The sequence below is a fragment of the Carcharodon carcharias genome, chromosome 13 (genome assembly GCF_017639515.1).
Source record: "Carcharodon carcharias isolate sCarCar2 chromosome 13, sCarCar2.pri, whole genome shotgun sequence".
NCBI classification, from domain to species: Eukaryota; Metazoa; Chordata; class Chondrichthyes; order Lamniformes; family Lamnidae; genus Carcharodon; species Carcharodon carcharias.
Window position 1 is genome coordinate 134554753 of NC_054479.1, and position 19746 is coordinate 134574498.

At 44.2% G+C, this 19746-nt stretch overlaps 1 protein-coding gene across 13 annotated transcripts in view; it reads right to left on the minus strand.

Annotated features, from left to right (window-relative positions):
• celf2 (cugbp, Elav-like family member 2) overlaps positions 1 to 19746 on the minus strand; it is a 522862-nt gene that overhangs the window by 256518 nt on the left and 246598 nt on the right. Inside the window, exon 1 of one of the 13 annotated variants that reach the window (XM_041203233.1) lies at positions 16253 to 16273. The exons of 10 other annotated variants lie outside the window; for them this stretch is intronic. The gene's annotated coding sequence lies outside the window, so the exon portion shown is untranslated. Of the gene's footprint in view, positions 1 to 11633; positions 11747 to 11894; positions 12093 to 16252; positions 16274 to 19746 lie in introns of those variants that run through there. 2 more of the 13 variants (XM_041203238.1, XM_041203240.1) reach the window with 2 other exon arrangements.

Here is a 19746-nt window from a genome sequence, read left to right on the forward strand (position 1 = left end):
TGTTTGAACCAAGGCTGTAATGAGGTCAGGAGTTGGCGGAATCCAAACTGAGTGTCATTGAGCAGGTTATTACTAAGTAACTGCTGCTTGATAGCAGACACCTTCCATCAGTTTACTGAAGAATAAGAATAGACTGATGGGGCAATAATTGGCTGAGTTAGATTTGCCCTGTTTTTTGTGGACTGGACATTCCTGGGCAATTTTCCCCATAGCCAAGTAGATATCAGTGGAACAGCTTGGCTAGGGGCGCAGCTAGTTCTGCAGCACAAGTCTTCAGTACTATTGCTGGATGTTGTCAGGGCCCAGAGCCTTTGCAGTGTCCAGTGCCTACCACTGTTTCTTGACATGGGGAGATGGTGGTATAATGGTAATGACACTGGCTAATCCAGAAGTCCAGGCCAGTGCTCTGGGGACATGGGTTCAAATCCCACCACAGGAACCAGCAATCGTGACCATGACAATTATCATCGATCGCCCTAACAACACAAATGGTTCACTAATGTCCTTTAGGGAAGGAAATCTGCCATCCTTACCTGGTCAGGCCTACATGTGACTACAGATCCACATCATTAACTGACCTCTGAAATGGCTAACAAAGCCACTCAGTTCAAGGGTAATGAGGAATGGGCAACAAATGGCCTTTCTCACATTCCATGAACAGTAGAGTGAATCAAATTGGCTGAAGACTGGGATCTGTGATGCTGGTTAGGAGGCTGAGATGGGTCTTCTGGCTGAAGATGGTTGCACAGATGTGCTTAGCTCCCTCATCATTTAGGATAGGGATATTTATGGAGCCACCTCCTCCAGTTAGTTGTGTAATTGCCCACAACCATTCACAACTAGATGTGGCAGGACTGCAGAGCTTAGATGTGATCCATTGGCTGTGGGATCGCTTTGCTCTGTCTATCGCATATTCTCCTCTTTCGGACGCCCAATATTTATTTCCAGATAATAATGAACCTTTCACGGGGTTCAACTATTTATCCCTGCCCACCCAAGCGATTTTCACTTCAGGTAAGCTTTTAAATCGCAGTGCTGTCCGTCAATCCCGGTGCTTCAGGTGGATGGAAGAAAACCTCGTGGTGCTATTTGAAGAGGAGGAGGGAATTTTCCCATGTCCTGCCTGCTCCTTTCGCAACCAACACCAACAAACAACCCTGCCATTCGTGGAACGTCACTGTGTACAAAATGGGCACTGTGCCGACTTCCTTAACAACAGTTCATTCACTTTAAAAAAAATGTATTCACTGTGGATGAAGCACTCTGATGTTTGAACTTCATAAAGGGGCTGTATAAATGTGGCTAATATCATTTCACCAAAATTACCAGTGAGTGAAACAATCAAGAATCACTCCATTGATTCAACTTACTATTTATTTCTCCCCCTTGAGTTCTGCGTTGAAATGAAAAATGCAGGGAATCTTTCGTAGCCACGACAGAGATTGGCTTTTATGATCCCGATATGAGTGCTGTACAGATTATTACTTTTATGATAATAATTGTTGTGCTGATTGTATTACACACAAGGGTAATAAGGTTGGAAGTGAATGGTCCAGCAGGTTTAATGCTCATGGCTGACATGGGAAGACAGAGAGCTCGTTAGAAAACACAACACGAGAACTCCTAAACAAAAACAGAATTACCTGGAAAAACTCAGCAGGTCTGGCAGCATCGGCGGAGAAGAAAAGAGTTGACGTTTCGAGTCCTCATGACCCTTCGACAGAACTTGAGAACTCCTAGTTGGCTCAGCTGTGGTGAGGGCTGTCCAGTGTGGAACTGACTCACACAAACCCAAGAAGGGTTCTGTTCCAGTGTCTGCTCGGATTAACTGGTCTCGGGTATGAAAGCCGTGGAGGTGTTATAACCAAATCGATTCCCTGGGTTAGAGAATGGGAAGGCAGGGGTGTTGGCTGATTTCCATTCTCCTAAAAACCCGACCATTACAAGAGAATAGATGTGTGAGTGAGTTCAGCTGTGATTGCCAACCCTTCCTCTTTCACGGCCAAATAGCCTGGGGGCACGGTCAGTGAGGTCTGCTGGGATCTACATCCCAGGCAATGGCAGTCTATTCTGCATTGCAGGGTAGAAAATTGGGGAGCCACGCTCAAAAAGCCGACCAATTGGACGATCTTTATTTTCAGTCCAACAAGAACTTAGAATGGATGGAGAACTCAAGAGCCTCTGCCCAATCTCGTCATAAAAAAGGGCCAAATAAAAAGGACACTTTAGGGCATGCAAAAGTTGCTGTGTCTTCGAGTAGCTTTGGAGCAGATCGATTCACAGAGCTGGAGGGTGAGTCAATGACCACATGACCCCCAAATGCGACACTGAACCATAAATGTCACTGACACAGCGGTGATAATCCAGCAGCTACAGGCAGACAGATCCACTGCACAGAGTTTTTACAGACCTCATTAAAATACCACAGATAGCATCGCAGATTGTCCTGAGTGTTTGGATCCTCACGTTGACTGCCTCCACTTTCACACTAGAAACTCTGTCTGGTGACTGGGATCATTATTTAACATATAGTTATACAACCGTGTCCCAGAGATGACTGGAAATTAAGCTGATCATTATTGCATTATTTTAAGAAGGCAGTGGCAGTGTAATTTGTCTCAGCCGGTAGCACAAAGGCAGTTCATTTTATACTCCAGCCCAATTTTCACCTTGCAGTGAGGGAGAAATTAGTTTAAGCCTGTGCTCGGGGACAGGATGGAAGTCGAGCTTGATGTGTGCTTCAGATTGCATGGACGCGAATGAGGCCTCAAACTGATGCTCTTAGTTCAGTTAAATAAGTGGGCTGCCAGCACAACCTGTGCTGTTCAATGTCGTGCATTGCTGACCCCATTTAATATCAGCCTGCGCTCTTAAAGGTGAGGTGCATTTTGCATTCAGGCAATTGTTACTGAAGATTGTCAAGTGGCAAGAACTGTAGCGCCTGCAAGGGGCCGGAGGTTTTGTAGAGGAGGTCAGCAGGAGACTGGACATCTTATATCCATTAGGATGATATTAAGGCAAGCTATTCTGCACTAGTGGGCAGAGGTAGCAGAGGTGCCAGAAGCATTGTCCCCCACCCTCGCCACCAGGACATGGGTGCCTAGCAGGAATATGTTTAGTGACCTCACAAGGCTAGGTAAGGTAAGCCTCCTAACTCACCTCATCTTAGTCATGTACTATCTGTAGCCCCAGCATTCACAATCCTTCCCTTGGTCACAAACATTCTTTTAAAATTGCTGCACCACACTTCACTCTGCCTCCTTCTGCTCCTGCTATACCTGCTACTCTCCTCATTATTACTTCCTTCGTCCCCACCCCCTCCGCACCCCCCCCCATACCTTCTACCAATCTTGCACATATCAGCAACACAACCTACCCTGGCATGCATGTGCTCACTGAAATACAACCTTCAGTAAAGAGCAGACAGCCAGAGGAGGTGGGAGAGAGGTCACCTGCTATGGCCATCATGAAAACCCTCAGTGTAAGTTCAGCAGCCCTCCACCTTGTGAGCTGTAACCATTGGGTGAGAGCAGTTGAACAGGTGAAAGACACTAGATATTTGCACAAGGGTGAGTTGTGATGGTTTAGGTGTGCATGGACAACAGTCGCACCACATGAGCACAGGACACTTATTAACATATTTAAATGATGCCTGCGCTTGTTTCAGGCAACCATCAGGGACACATACTGAGCACTCAAATCAATAGGGCAATATGGCGTCAGGCATAGTTCTGATGAGTAGTGTCATGCTGTAAAGTCCCACTTTGCAGTGCCCATTTTGGGATTTAAAAAAATTGCAAATCAAATTTCTATCCCAATATCCCTTTAGTACAAACCTACACCACAGCAGCTAAATAACCTTCCATTTTAAAAAACTGGTCAATTTTTCCTTTGATGTTGCATACGACTAATGATAGCTCAGTAACAATGGTACAATGCACACTGGTCACAGGTTCCTTCAACAATGCCAAAACTGCGTCTAAAAGAAAAAGTGATCCATTATGTGACAAAGTGTGATTCAAACATATCTATGTGTATTTTTTTTTGCAGTCTGAGGCACTGAAACTAAAACTAGCCCGAATTCACTCTACAATGTCTATGGCAGCTAAATGATGGCAATCTGCTAGGAGTCTGACAGACTTCACATCATGTTTCATTCCACAGAGACAGCTCTTGGTGACACAATAAAGAGGAAAAAGAAATAAAGGATCTTTTAGCATATTGCTGCAATTACAACCCACTCCACATTCTTGGCCCAGGTTTAAAGCTTACATTACTGCCACCCAATATAAACAGACCCAAATGGAGCCCAAGTGACGATTCCATCACACTCTGGTGAAAAGCCAAGATGCCTCATCTTTCTTTTCCTCCTCCAATTTTCTCCCCATCTCTCCAAAATGGCATTGGGAGACCAGTTGCCCAGGTTATGGTGGCAGACTGCAGTGAAGCCAATCAACTGGCCACTCTTCATGAGGGCACCTGAATAGCAGTGGCCTATTTGCAGCATCCTGTCCTTGCCTAATGTCCACCCAAGGTATATAACCTTTGCAGGGGTCAGGAAAGAAAACACTAGCCACTCTCTGCTGTTTACAGCCATGGACAATGTAGCCTTCGTGGAACATCAGAAGCACCATTCTGTGTGTCCCTCACCTAATGTGACAAGGAAACTTTCTGCGAAGTAAGAATGGAAATCTTGTCCAATTGTACCCTCCCTAACACGGGGACATCGAGACCAGCAATCCCACCTCAATGCCACTTATTATAAGCTAACTCAGCTGAGACCCTTCCTGATTTGTGGGCCACAGTACTACACCATGCTAAGTCATGCCAAGAGTCGACCATCATCAACATGGTAGCAAATGCCTTGCTGAGTTTGCACAGCACAGGCTCAAAAGACTGAAGCTATCCAACCACCTTTGGTGCTATAGATTAGTTTTTCACTGTGCTTTGACTTGTCAACTTCCCTCTTCCAGTTTGAATCATTACTTGGGTGATCACTCCAGATGGTAAGACTTTGTGAGGATCCTTGAACATATCCCTTCATACATAATTAGGAATATAGACACAAGAATATGCCATTCTGCCCCTTCAGCCTGTTGCACCATTCAAAGAGGCCACAGTTTTTCTGTATTTGAACTCCATCCACTTGGTTCTACAATCATTAATAACGTTGTCTAAACAATTCAAGTGACATCCCGCCAGCCTCAACAACTTTTCGAAGGAGGGAGTTCCAGATTTCAATGTGTGAAGAAGTACCTCCTGACATCACCAGTGAACAGCTAAACTCAATTTTAAGGAACAAAAACATTCTCTATTTTTAAGGTTATGCCCCCTTTACTGAACTGACCCGCCAGAGGAAATAGTCGCTCTCTGCATCTACCCAGCCAACTCTCTTAGTCGCTTTTAACACCTCAATTGGGTCACCCCTAAACTTCTGCAATCGAGTGAATACAAGCCCAGTTTATGCAGCCTGACCTCAATTTAATCCTTTTAGGCCAGATATTGTTCCACATTGTTGCACATCACAGCGAAGCAACTCCCCTCTGCTCCATTCCACCCACCCCCTCACCCCCTGCATGGAGATGGTACTTATGTAGGACAGGGACCTAATCAGAAAATGCACCCGTGGATGTCTAAGATATGGGCAGATCTTTAAACTGGAGGCACTTCCTGTTTGGGAGGTGCAGACAAGTCACGATTGTATGTTCTCACACTGCTGGCTCTATCACACGGGGTTCGTTCAGGTTAATATCCCACGAAACAAAAGAACTTTTTTTTTAAGAAAACAGGATCTTCTCTTTCAAAAGATAAATTTCAGGGAAAACAGGGATCGGTGATCAGTCAGCAATTTGTGAAACAGAATTCCTCGCACTGCAACACAGTTTTAAACAATTGTAGCAAAGAGTGTGCTTCAGATTCTTCTCAGTTCTTCAGTCTAAGCGGACTGTCAAATTGTTGCAAATATTTGCTCCATTGTGTTTAGCACACTCTGATAATCATACCTTGAGGCTCATTCTGTTCCCGGGCCCCCTCAGACATGATAGTGCCTTAGGTTTACTGCAGATACTACCAATGGCACAAGCACAAAGGCTGGGCGCTTTCCCCCCTCATCAGGAACAGGCCAATCTGACATTTTTTAAGTACCAATTAAAAGCGATTTGTCCCAGTGAGGCAAGTGTCACTGAACCACACAGATCACCTCTGTGCTGGGTTTGCTGCTCTCAGTTAGGTTGGCAGAGCACTGATTAGTTGGGGTGGAGAGAGCTCTTAACTATTCTTCAGGGACGGGTTGAGCAAGTGTATCCAAGCAATGGTTGAGAAGAGAACTGGATCGACTGTGACGCCCATTATGGTTGAACAGCCACACATGAGCTAGTGGGCAAGATGGTTGCTGGCCCCCTTGAAACTGCTTTCCAGCAAAGGTCAGTGCCCTCAGGGAAGGGAGGGATGGGGAAGGATGGAGAAAATGGCAATAAAGAGACAGGCGAAGATGAAATCAAATCAGTTCAAAATGCATCATCAAACCGGATGGTGATATCATCTCCCAGCTGCTGTTCCTCATCCACTCCCTCCCAACAAAAAAAGGCTGTGAAGTCTGACAAAAAAAATTGCACAGTGGGCCACCATTTGCAAATCACATTCTGTCGATGTGCCAGTGCTACATCAAAAGCTGAGACCATCGACAGTACAAGGGAACTGCATGGTTCCCCTTGCCTGTGGCGTAAAGATAAAGTCTTTGTTTAAATGTCAAATAAAAGTCCAATTCCACAACTTTTAAAAGTGCCTTAGGATACGGGCACTGCACTGCTGGCAAAACTGGCATTTGTTGCCCCTCCCCCCCCCCCCCGGTTATCCTCAACTGAGTGGCTGGATAGGCCACTTCAGAGGGCAGTCAAGGGTCAACCATGTTGATGTGGGACTGGAGTCACATATAGGATTGGAAGGACAACATGTTTCCTTCCTGGAGAAGGGCATTCGCAAAGCAGTTGGGTTTTAGTAACAATCCCACAACTTCATTGTTACATTTACTGATACAAGCATCCAGCGCTGGTCACCACATTTTCGGAAGGGCGTGACGGTCCTTGAGAGGAGATGTACTGGAATGGCCCCAGGGATGAGGGATTTGAGCTACAAGGTTAGGCTGGAGAAGCTGGAGTTGTTCTTCAGAGCAAAGGAAGTTGAGGAGAGATTTGATAGAGGTGTACAAGATTATGACAGGTCTAGATAAGGGAGACAAAACAAAAGCTGTTCCCATTAGCTGATGACACGAAGACTAGAGGACACAGGTTTAAACTTGTGGCCCCACGACACAGGGGAATGTGAGGAAGAACTCTTCCTTACACAGTGAGTTGTAATGACCTGGGACACACTGCCTACGAGGGTGCTTGAAGTGAAGACAATCAATGATTTTGAAAGGAAACTGATGGGCACTTGAGGGAATAAACTTGCAGGACTACAGGGTTAAAACAGGGGAACAGAGCTGATAAATTACGCTACAGACAGCTGGTATGGACACAATGGGCTGAAAGGCCTCCCTCTGTGACATTATGGCTCTCTGACTAAGCTTGTTTTTTCCAGGCTTTTATTAAACTATATTAAAACTCTCAAACTGCCGCAATGGGATTTGTACTCTTGTTTCCTGGATGGCTATCCCAGAAACATACCCCATTGTGACTCCGTGCTACTGCTTTGAAAATTGCTGTTGGTGTTCTATGCGAGGACAGATATATTATTCGGTGTGATCTTCCATTGTTAAATTAACTGGCATAAAGCATCCCAATCTACTTGGGTTATTTATGATCTGGTTTTATACTATATGAGAACTGATTCCCAATGCATGGTCGCCTGTAGCTGGCCACAGCCCAAAAGGTAAATCAGTTAGGATTCGCTAAATTTTGTTTTTCCTTCTCGGTAGTCAGCCTGAGTCCATCCCAGCAGTTTTACTTGCAGAGACAATTATTGGGAACCACCAGTGCGACTCTGACTTGGTGTAAAAGCAAAGAATTTATGACCATTGATGAGCAACTTGCAGTCTGGCTGATATCGCTGCAATAATAAATGGAAGCAGAGAGCCAGGGGTATTTGTCTAGGTATTTGCTGAACTGTTCAACCCAGGCACATTAAGCCAATTGACATGTCCATTTGAACCTTGCTAAACTGGCCATAAATAACTGAATAGCTAAACAATGAGGCTTTTCCCAATGCTCAACATTAGAATCACACCCCCCCCTCCCAATACCACCCCCCACTCCAGCACACCACCCCTTCACCCCACACCGCCCCCAAAGGAGACCCACATAGAACAAAAGATTCAAACAAGCTCAGGATAACAAACAGAGCAGAAATAGTCTATTCTCTTGGGAAACATTTTTGGAAAACCTGTAGAATGAGGCAAAGTCTGACCCATTGCCACAATACATGGGCACACTGACTTTTTGCATCATGGTGTAGGTGGAATGTGGAACTTCCCTTCAATTCCCTTTGGGATATTGATGGTTTCAAGACAACCAGCCTGTGGTTAGGAGCTTGGAACTTGGTCAATGGCCCCTGGTGACCTCAGAAGTGCGACACCTGAGCCAAACATGTCTGCAGATACCAGCGTATTGTTAATGATTGTCCAGTCAACTTGTCTCACGAATGGAATCTGGATGTGTAAAGCACTCACTTGACCTCAGTTAGGAGGGAGGGCTTATCTGGGGAAGCAGTGGGAAACTTACCAGTGACCTCACTGATAAGGCTGTGTGGTTTTAATTGGTTAAACCTAGAAGAGCTGGGGTGGTGTTGGGGAGGGGGTAATTGGGTGGGTGGTATGGGGCCTTAGCTCTGCCAACATGCCTTATCTTTCTGCACTAAAGAGAGCAGAATGTCTAACAAATGGAGTAAACTCCATATTGAAGAAACAGAAACCCTCCAGGTGGGTTTCGATTTCTCAGTAGCTTTATTTGGAAACTCTAAAGCATGGCGATAGATTTTTGTCATACATTTAGTTCTCCCCGCACTGAGAGGCACCCTTTACAAGGGTGGATCATTCAAAAGGGATGGGGTGAAAGAAGTCCTCTTTCTCACTCTTAGTGGGTGGATTCAGCAGTGGCACAGTCAAAGCACTGAAAACATACAGGATTCTCATTCAGAGAACACAGCACGATACCTAAAATATGACAGTAGCAAAGAACGTATGGGAATAAAAAGGCCATTAGTTAAACAGAGGGCATTCAATTGGTCTCTGTCCTTGTTTAGGGACGAGATTGGTGTGAGAAATCAGGATGTGTTCCAGCACCTGATTATGACCCAGTGAACATTGTTGTAAAGTGTTTGGGCTTAGGAATGTAGATGTGGAGTGAGGATAGTAGAGCTCCTAGCTGCACCTATGTTCAAATAACATGCCAAGATTTGTCTAGCCTCACACAGGAAGGGTGACTCTTGCAAAAGGCAGTGGAAGCCTGCTAGCTCTCTCTTTTGCACATATGTACTATTCTATTCTAAATTACAATTCAAAATCGCTTGGGAGTATAGAACTTGAATATTGCTGAAAAGAGAGACATGTTGCCCCAGCATCAGTCACTACCTTTAAGGATAAAAAAGGAGGGTTGAAGACAAGGAGAGACTGTGCAACAAAGAACCCATAGCAGCTTCAGACCACAATTAAGGGGTTAGGTGTCATTGGTACTGATGTTCGTGTAATATTCATGATTCTAACAGTGGTGACAGATGTTGCCTACAAGATGGATGACTTGTTTAGGCCAAATGGATCCATGTGGCAACTGAGAAGAAAACTGTACCTTTTCTAGCTGGTGATGGAAACAAGAGTCCATTTTCAACTTGTCTCCCTGGCAGATTAACCACTTGCTTCAGAAACCATCCCAATTTCATTCAAGCACTCTCTAAAATGACCAGGTAGTCCACAACGTTGTGTTTTATGCCCGGGCAGCAAGCTGAAAATGTCCCAAACCCCATGTTTCCCAGTAGCTGGGACAACATTACCAAATTAAAAATGTACCTACAGACACCAGAGGAGAGCTAACCGCAGTAATAATTCTCCAATCAAGTCATTCCGCAGAAGTCACTTAATGGGAACCGCATTCCTCCAGACAGGGACATAATTCGTCTTATCCAATTGTTCCCATTAAAACTTCCATTAGGTAAACACTGCAGATTGCATGGGGGGGTGAATGAGTTCCCAATCTCATTAACATACGGCTCATTTATCTGCAGTTCCAGTATAAATATAAAGTCAATGATTCCTTAGGGTTGATTCATAATTAGCCGCATCTTTATAAGTATGCAAAAAGAGCAATGGGCCAGGGTCGGGTAGGGGGATAGATTAATAGTTTGCATGTAATTTTTGTACATTTATATATACAAACATACACGGCATATTAAAATTAGAATTGCAGAGGTCCAATTCTCATAACTGTAAGCTTTTATTAAGGAGGGAGTAAAAATTGCACTTTGTACTCTTGAAAAATTATTGTAATTAAGCTCACTCTCTTAGCCAGGCTTAAACCACTTGCAAGGCACGTTAGTGAGAAGGTTAGAGGAAACAGTATCAAATTCATCTATACTAAAACAGCAAGCCTGGCATTTGCTGACTGTAAAATTCCTCATCAACTAATTAAGCAAAACATAATGTTTGCAAAAAGGGCGATGGGCATGACCACTTTGTGAATTGTTAGCATGTAATGGCTGGTGCTTACATTTAATGGAGTTTAATTTCAAACAACCACTTTCCCTCGGTATAATTCATAACAGCCGCTTCGACTGTGCTGTATAACAGCAACCTCTCTCTGAAGTCAAAATATGAGCACATTACCTCCTACGTGAAGACTGCTTTATATAATTACAAGCACCCAGTACTTAGGAAGGCAGTGCAACAATATTAACCTGCAACACTCACTCAAAAGTAGTTCAACTTGTTCCTTTGTTTCTGTCTCTTTCCCTGCCCCCTCTGAACCATGCTCTAATTTTCTTGCCTCTTATTAGTGTGCCAGGATGGAGTCCCATGGACACTATCTCCCCTTTGGTAGCCCAGCCAAGTGGCCATTGTCCAGGATGGAATATGAGCTGGCTATTAAGGCAAACCTGTGTTCCAAAGAGGGGTAGCCAGTTTCTAACACTGACTGGGCCATGGAACAAGGCAAACCACAGCCTTTTCTTAAAGGTTGTTTGCATTCTTTTAAAGCGATGGAGCAATACCATCACTATCGGTAAGGATGCCAAAGGTAAGACAACATAGAGAATGAAGATAAATTATTAGGCAAAACACTCAGTCTTCACTAACTAATCCTTACAGTCAAAGGATCATCTCTAGTGAGCGGAGAGCTCAATCACGCTTTTTAATCTTTAGTCGGTGTGTTCAAATATCCTCTTCAAGAAATACTTTTGTTTGCAACAACAGTTAATGAAATCCGCAGTCACTCAAAGGTGTAATTAGAGTTTATGTCTGCACCAGTGACCGGCAGATGATGTGTGCACGGGGCATAAAATATTCCCCAACAATCACATTTGCTTGAGGTACTGAGCCCGCATCTTGCCAGGCAAGAAGTCATTTCAGCAAGCTAAATATTCATTCTAAAAAGCACTGCCGCGCTATGTCAATCCATGCATGAATTCCACTTAAAGTTATCCATTATTACCTTTCTCTGCACTGAGTGCCGACGGGGAAAGCTACACTCGCAGATGGATTGGTGACAGCTCCTGGGAGACTTCACCTCAATAAGGAATTCGAAAGTAGATCGAAAAATACACCAATAATGGGTTCAAAAGTAGTAGCAGAGAGGAGGAAGTGTCTATTCCTTGCAGTGTTCTTTCCTAGAACAGCCTGCATTAGTCTATCCAGCTTGTTAATAGCCATAATCCAATATTCATTTGATAAAGGACAACAGAAACATACTTACTGTTAAACAAAGAACAGTGTCCTGTAAACAGACAAGGTTTTAAACGTCTTTTGGTGAACTTTCTTGCTCATTAAGTTTATTGATGCTTGCAGTGATGAATAGAGCATTGTCCATTGCAAACATCAAGCACTCCAGGGTCATTTGCAGCACACTTAAATGCAGAATTGAGCTTCTCCTACTCTTCTGCAATATTCTTCAAGCCCTGACCTCAGAAGAGCTACTGCATCAGTGTGACATTTCCTATTTCCTTTAACTGTCTGTGGCCTCTCTGAGCAAGACTGTCAATTTAGTGCCACTTAGTGGCAAATTATAGGCAGTTTTGTGCTGGAAGTAGCCTGTGACTCATTTGGCATTGTATTCTCAGTGGTCAGGAGCCAGAGGGCACTTTCACCTCTTCAGTCTGGGTAGGATTTGTGCTCAGCTTGTCGAGGCCACTGCCGAACTCAGGATTTGTTTTCAAACAGAAAATGTAGGGAGCAAGGGGTGCAATTTACTCCAATGCACCTGACTCCTTCTATCTGCTGAACTTTTCACTTCCAGTTAGTAGCCACAGGACTGAAAAGTACCTGACACGACAACACCAGGAAGAGAATAAAAGAGGAGCCAAAACAGACCTCTCCTGTGCTGTAAGTTAAACACTTCCTAGGGCAAATTGACAAAAGGCTAATTAAACCATTTGCTGCGATGAGTAAGAGAAAAATGGGTGGTGGCAGATTGCCCTCTGTTATACATCGACTTGAACGGATAGGAAAATTAGTTGGGGTGAATAAAGGCAAGTCGATCCATGATGCCTCCCCCCCAGCCCTGGAACAGCTGTTGAATTTTACCCTACCATCTTGTACAGAGATACAGGCACATCACCCTATCAAGATGCGAGGGTGAAAGCAATCTTAAAGAAATGAGGTGTCTCAATCATTTGAAAAACAGAAAAAAATCTATTTACACCCACTCTGCACCCCCCTTTCCTAATGCCAAGGACCCTCTCCTGGGTCACTGCCTCCCTGCAACTCACCACAATGACTAGAAAAGACAAAGAGCTTCCAATATTCAGTCACTGGAAGGATGCCTCAGGGACACATAGGCTGAGACACCAATTGATTTGTTTGTTGTCTCTCCTCTCCTCCCCTATGTCTGATTGCAAGAAGATCATTATCTATGGGGGAAGTCACTGCTTCCGTAATGGAATTAAAATCAAAAGATTGGAAACATAACTGGATAATATGCAATAACATTCCTCTAGCTTTCCAAAAGGCCGCATTGGGACAATGTTAGTTGGTGTGGTTTGGAATACTGCCTCCTGTATGAAGTACAGAGCTGAAGAAATCACTCTCTTTCATTTGGTCTCAAGGATTTAAAATCTCAAATGACAACAGTTCTCCCTTTCCATTCCACTACTATCTTTCCTAATTATCTTACCACGGAGCTTAGTTAAGATTTTTTTTTGTACAGAGTGACCTCAATAAGCTTGTCAGAGCCAGTAAACAAAGGGCCATTTTGTGGTTACTTGCAATTTCAAAATCTATTTCGTGGTTGTTTAAACAGCACTGGATTACCACCCTCTCTCCCCCACCATATTCTCCCTCCCTCCCTCTTCTGAAGGTGCTAAATCAAGCTGGAGTACAATTTAATGGTCAGCTACTCTGCTGGAATGTCACCTATGTGACTATTCTTGGTGTCTACTTTGACAGTGAATGTTGGCAGGCAACTGAGCTTCATCGCAGCCAAGGGCCCCAGCCTGCTCTCATCTGTCATTCACACACATGGCACTTGCCAGGCAAGGTCTCAGGTTTGTAAACAGGGGTCGGAACACCCAACAGATGTCCCCCAACTTTGCCTAGGTAGAGCTGCCAATTCCTGGAGACTGCATAACCTCCCACTTCCAATTGCTCTGACAGGTACCCCTGCCATGTTCCTTCCACTTATTCATCCTCAACAGGGCACTAAATCTCTGCACCAGCTGGAAAACGAGCTAACATTAATGCTCGATTCTTAAAGGTCAAACAGCCTTTTTCTGTTGAAGAGTCAAGTGGACTCAAAACGTTAACTGTGCTCCCTTCCACAGATGCTGCCAGACCTGCTGAGTTTTTCCAGGTATTTTTGTTTTTGTTTTCGATTTCCAGTATCCACAGTTTTTTGCTTTTAGCCTTTTTCTTTAACCCATTCCCAAATTTTTTATATCTAATATGGCAAAAGTGTTGATAGAACAGGCAAGAAAAGTAGCATAATTTTTCTCCTGGATACTGCTCACAGCAGTGTCTTGGAATTAGTCTGTAACTCCTGGAAACTCCAAAACATTCCTGGAGAGTTAGCAGCCCCACATCTGGGGAAGCTGAAGGCAGTTGGAGCAGCCTAACCATTCCTGGTAAAATCAGCCAACTGTGTAAACTAACTAAAAAACTATTTGTCCTTCTTCTAGATGTTACAAACAACCAAAATTAAACTCACTCTCAGCCCGGTCCCTCAAGCTTTCCATTTTAATTACCAACTAACATCTCCAACAGCCTAGGAGAGGGTTAAATGCCAATTTGTTCAAAGAAATACCTACAGCCCTCAACCAAAAAAAAGGCAAAATGTGTCGAAATTTAGTGCTTACAGTTGACCGCCAGCTTTACTTCAGAAATTGTGGTTAAAAATAAGAGCTGAGACTAACTGTTCCCACTGAGTCAAACACAACACAGGTTACATTCTGCCGCTGCGATGGGGTTGGTGCAAAGGAAAGGACATTGCACCTCTGTCTCTGACAGTATGGGCTTTGTTACAATGCACAGATGTGTAAATTTCTGGCCCTGTTGTTTCTTCACGCAGCTGCTGTCTTACACACCTCTTCAACTGGCATTCCAATGCTGCTCTCCAATTTCTTGCTTGCATGTAAAAAAAAAACCCTTTTGCTTGCAAAAAATTTAATTTGATGCGTGGAAACTACCTCTGAGAGACTGTCTGCTGTGAGATTTTACAATTAACGTATGGGATAATTTATTTTTCTTGCGAGTCCAACTTTAAATCAGGTGGAGTGACAGCATTTGGCTGCCCTTCCCCATCCCTACCCTCCCCAACCTGAACTTGTGCACACCCCACCACGCCACTTCTCCCTCCTCCCTACCACCCCCCATTCCTAGCACCTCCCCTCCCCACCCCACCCCATCTTAACCTCCTCTCCTACCCCCTCCTTTCCCTGCTCCGTCCCTCCTACCCCCATATCCTTCCCCCCTCTCTCCCAGCTATGCTTCTGTCACATGGCAAGCAAAATGCTGCAGTTAAATTTTCTTTTTCGCACTCATAAATCTCATCTCCTTCCCAGAAATATTCACCTGATCAGCAAAGATGTCTTGTTATCTCAGTGAGCAGGAGGAAGGTGGGGGAGGGGAATGGGAAGATTATTCAGGTAGGTCTGTGTGTGTGTGTGTGTGTCAGAGAGAGAGAGAGAGAGAGAAAGAGAGATGAGACAGGGTGCTTAACACAGACCAGAACTGAGATGGTACAGAGCAGGAAAGAGGAACTGCTTTTAGAGATAACTTTAGGGACATTGCAGAGCAGCTGTAAAGTATTAAATGAACAACCTTCTCCCCTTCAGCAAATGACCTAATCCCTTAACCCCAAAGGTTAAATCAAGCAGCTGTCCTTGCAGTGGACACATCTCGAGTTATTATAATGACCAGTGCTCACTGTGGCAGTGAGCTGGGTTGCTGGCGAATGCAGTAGCTGTCGCTTCACTCCACATTTGTATTTCTATGGGGGTGGGGGGGATTATTTCCCTCATATCTCGCCCATTAATAAAAAAGAAGCTCCTACACCCACACACACTTTCATTTCCCCCTCTCCACACAGGCAGAGCGAGGAGCAAAGCAATTTCACTCCGTGTTACAAACATGCCACTGAGACGGTGAATTGCATCTTTTCACTAGACAGTTGGAAGCCTCCGACAAATTAGACAATGAAAGTCTATCTTATCTGCTTCCCCCCCACCCCCGTTCAAAAAAAAAGATGCATTGTCCCCTTTTAACAAATAAAAACAAGCAGAATATATAATCTCCATCTTGCATTTACACACAATTAATCGTCCATCAAAGTGCCGAGATAGATAGAAGATGCCCTTTTAACACAAGACAATGTGGCAAAGCAGGTCAGTTTCAAATGAAAAAAAAAAACCCCATCGCCGGAGCTTAATCTCAAAACAAAAACGCTGCCCATTCAGTACCCCACCCGCCCCACCTCTCCTCCCAGATGCTGTGCTTCGTAATTTCAGACCCTGACATAAACTCAGCTCCTGCTAAGGCGGCCGCACGTTCACAATTACTACACCTTCCTGGATCGGTACAAACACGATCGCTCGCTCGCTGGCTGCATTCGGGTCCACTTACATTCTGTCCGACACCAGCCCGCAACTGTCAACCATTATCTTCGGCAGAAAGTCCAGTTGGAAAGAAGTCATGTTCCCCACCCCCAACCAACCCCCACACCCACCCTCCCCTCCCCTCCCCTCCCCAACACACACACACACACACAACTCCACACGCCGTTCGCTGTAGCAAATAATTCGCTCGACGCGTGTCTGATTCAACAACTGTTGCCCACAGACAGACAGGGGCAGGTGTGAGAGGCCTCTTTGGGGCAGCCTGTCTTACAGTTGTCACATTTCCCTCTCTCTCTCTCTTTCTCCTTTCCTCCAATCTTCAGCAGCAGCAAAGAAAAATATTATATATATATATATATATAAATATATATATGTATAAAAAATAGGGGCTCTCACAGAGGCAACTGTCTACACAGCACCAGGTGCTGAAAGTGGGAGGTACGATTCTGATCAAAACTGGAGCCTGGATTAACAGCGAAAATGCAGAAGCCTTTTTTTATTATTAAGTGGATTTTTTTTTTGGGGGGGGGGGTTGGTGGTGGGAGAGAACCTTCCACTGAATGAACCTATGTGGCATCTTTTCCGATGCAGCCCACTGCAGAACATTTATTAACACTTTGAGCACCGAGATGGCACTGCAGGGAAAGGTCACAAGACTTACATTTATGTAGCACCCAATCACTACCCATTCCCCCCCCCCCCCCCCCCCAGCCATTAGTCGCCTATAGGTCAGGAAGACACGGCAGGATGTGTTTTTCCTCACAAAGCCACAAGCGGCTTCAAGACAGTTAAAAATGCTCTTGAAGGGCATTGGGATGTTTCACAAATTTGAAGGCATTTTATAAACCTGGTTGCTCTTATTGCCAGTGCCACCTGGTGTCTGAAGTGCAGTTGGCCGAATGGCGGTGGTTAAGCTCGCTGGGTCATGCGAGGCAAGACCAGTTGCCAAGGACAACTAGGTTTCACCACCACCCCCCCCCCTCCCCCTCTCTCCTCTTGTTTGGGATCTTCTGATCCACCAGCCTGAGTGAATTCCAGCAATTTTGCATTTGTGTTGCCACTGGCGGTGTTGACTTTCAGCAGCTGAGCCTGCTCTGTCTCGTATTGGACAACACCTAGAAGGGAAATGTTCCTGTTGGTGCAGGATTAGACCTTCAAGGTTAGGAAGGTGACAGATCATATCCACCGGTCAGGAGTATGTTACCAAGGAGGGACAAATGCAAGATAACTGCAAAAGAAAAGAATTGAAGGGGTAGTTAGAAAACATTCCTTCAACAGAATGTGGAATTCTCTCCCACAATCTACTGTTGAAGCAGAGTTCATGAATAGTTTTAAGAGGGACTTACAAGAAGAATATTGAAGGGGCCTGAGAGTCGGACTGGACAAAAGAAAAATACTGGTGCAGATTCGATGGGCCGAAAGGTCTGTGTCTATTCCACAACATTATCCACATCTTTTGAAGAATACTGCAAATGATGGAATGTTCTAGAACGCCATTCATAATTGTATTTCGTGCTAAGTGGGTCTGGATAGTCACATTAATCAACTGAACTCCCTCTGCAGTGCTAAAAGGAAAGCACCACTGAAGATGCCAAAGAGATTGCATGGCAATATCACAGTGGACGGTGGCATGGTGGTAATGTCTACTGGATTAGTAATCCAGAGGCCCAGGCTAATGCTCTGGGAACATGGGTTCAAATCCCACCATGGCAGCATTTAAATCTGGAATTGAAAGCTATTCTCAATAACGATGGGCCACGAAACTTTTCTCGATTGTTATAAAAACCCATCTGGTTCTCTAATCCCTTTCGGGAAGGAAATCTGCCATCTGGTCTACATGTGACCCCAGATCCACAATAATATGGTAGGCTCATAACTGGCCTAGCAAGCCACTTGGAAGGGCAATTGGGGATGGGCAATAAATGCTAGTCTGGCCAGCAATGCCAACATCCCATGAAAGGATAAAAAGAAAGACACAGTACCAGCCAAGGCAAGGAAACTCCTGACAGTGGTTCCTGGAGTTCACAGCTTCTGTGACCTGACTTCACCCAGCAATGTTACTCATATTAGACATTGCAAATCATGGCATAGTACAGCATAAATACATCTGACTGCTCCAAAGAGTTATATTCATAAACCTGCACCATGATAGGTAGAAGACAACTGTCCCTGATAGATAGATAAAAAGGCAAATAGATTTACATATAGTTGCCATGTCTCTCCAAAGTCCCTCAGTGTACTTCAAATTAAATTACGCAGTGCTGCATGGAGAAATGCGGCAGACATTTTGTGCACAGCAAGTCCCCACTAAAAGAAATGAGCATTTAATCTGAAAGTACTGATATAAACAAATTAAAACTCTGCTTCTCCATTTCTGTTTTATTAAGGAGCTTCTAACAAATTTACCAGAACATTCTTTGGAGCCAATCATTAAAACATTACTGAAAGCTATCGAAGCCGAGATTGAGAAGTTCAATCTGAGATGAGTGGAAGAGACATGGAGATTATTTTAAAAGAAAACCTTATTAAATTTATGTAAATTCCACACTGGAATATGGAGAAACTACTAGAAATCTAATCTGTTTTTCTAATTCAGTTTATAATTGTAATTATTTCCACGTTAAGGGGTTGATTCCATTAACACTTACATTCCCATTGAGATATTTGTGACGTTGCACTCTGCGTGTATGTACATGTTCTTGTGTGTGTGTGTGTGTGTGTGTGTGTGTGTGTGTGTGTATGTGTGTATGTGTGTGTCCATATGTCCATTTGCCTCGGTGAAAATGTCAATGTATGGTACTGTGCATATCTGTGCGTATGCCTGCCCATTTGTGAATAAATGCATGTATGCACAAGCATTTGGGCTTGTGTGTCCATGCACGTGTGTGTCTACGTATATGCGTGTGCACACATGTGTCTGTCTCACCCTTTACCAAAGCCTTCTGTGCACTGTGTAAAATTCTTACAGACCAAAGTCCCTGGAGGGAAAACTGGTTTCAAAGCAGCTTTTAATCATGGCATCAGGGGTAAAGCAGTATGTAAGTAGGTCACAGGCTACATGAAGCTGCACAGGATACTGTTATAGTTAACATCTGCACCACACCACAAATTTAAATACTTTCCCCTTCACCATCATTTGAAGGCAGGAGCAAAAGGTCAGTTAAATAAACAGAAAGAAATCACTGGAAATTTCAATGGAAGAGAAGGGCTTAAATTGATGCCAAGACATATGATGCTGCAGTGCGCCATTACTGACTCACTTCTTTGCTGGCCTACCTGTGCGTAATTAAAACTTGTGATGGTGAATGTAGTCACAAAACCTACACATATACTTTGCTTATAATCAGAGAGTGGTACAGCATAGGAGGAGGCCATTCAGCCCACTATGCCTACACGGGCTTTTTAAAAGAGTCCGATCCCATTCCCCACGACCCTGTTAACTTTTCCCCTTTCAAGGCAGGATCATAGGACAGTGATCCAGATTGAGAACGTTAGCCGTTA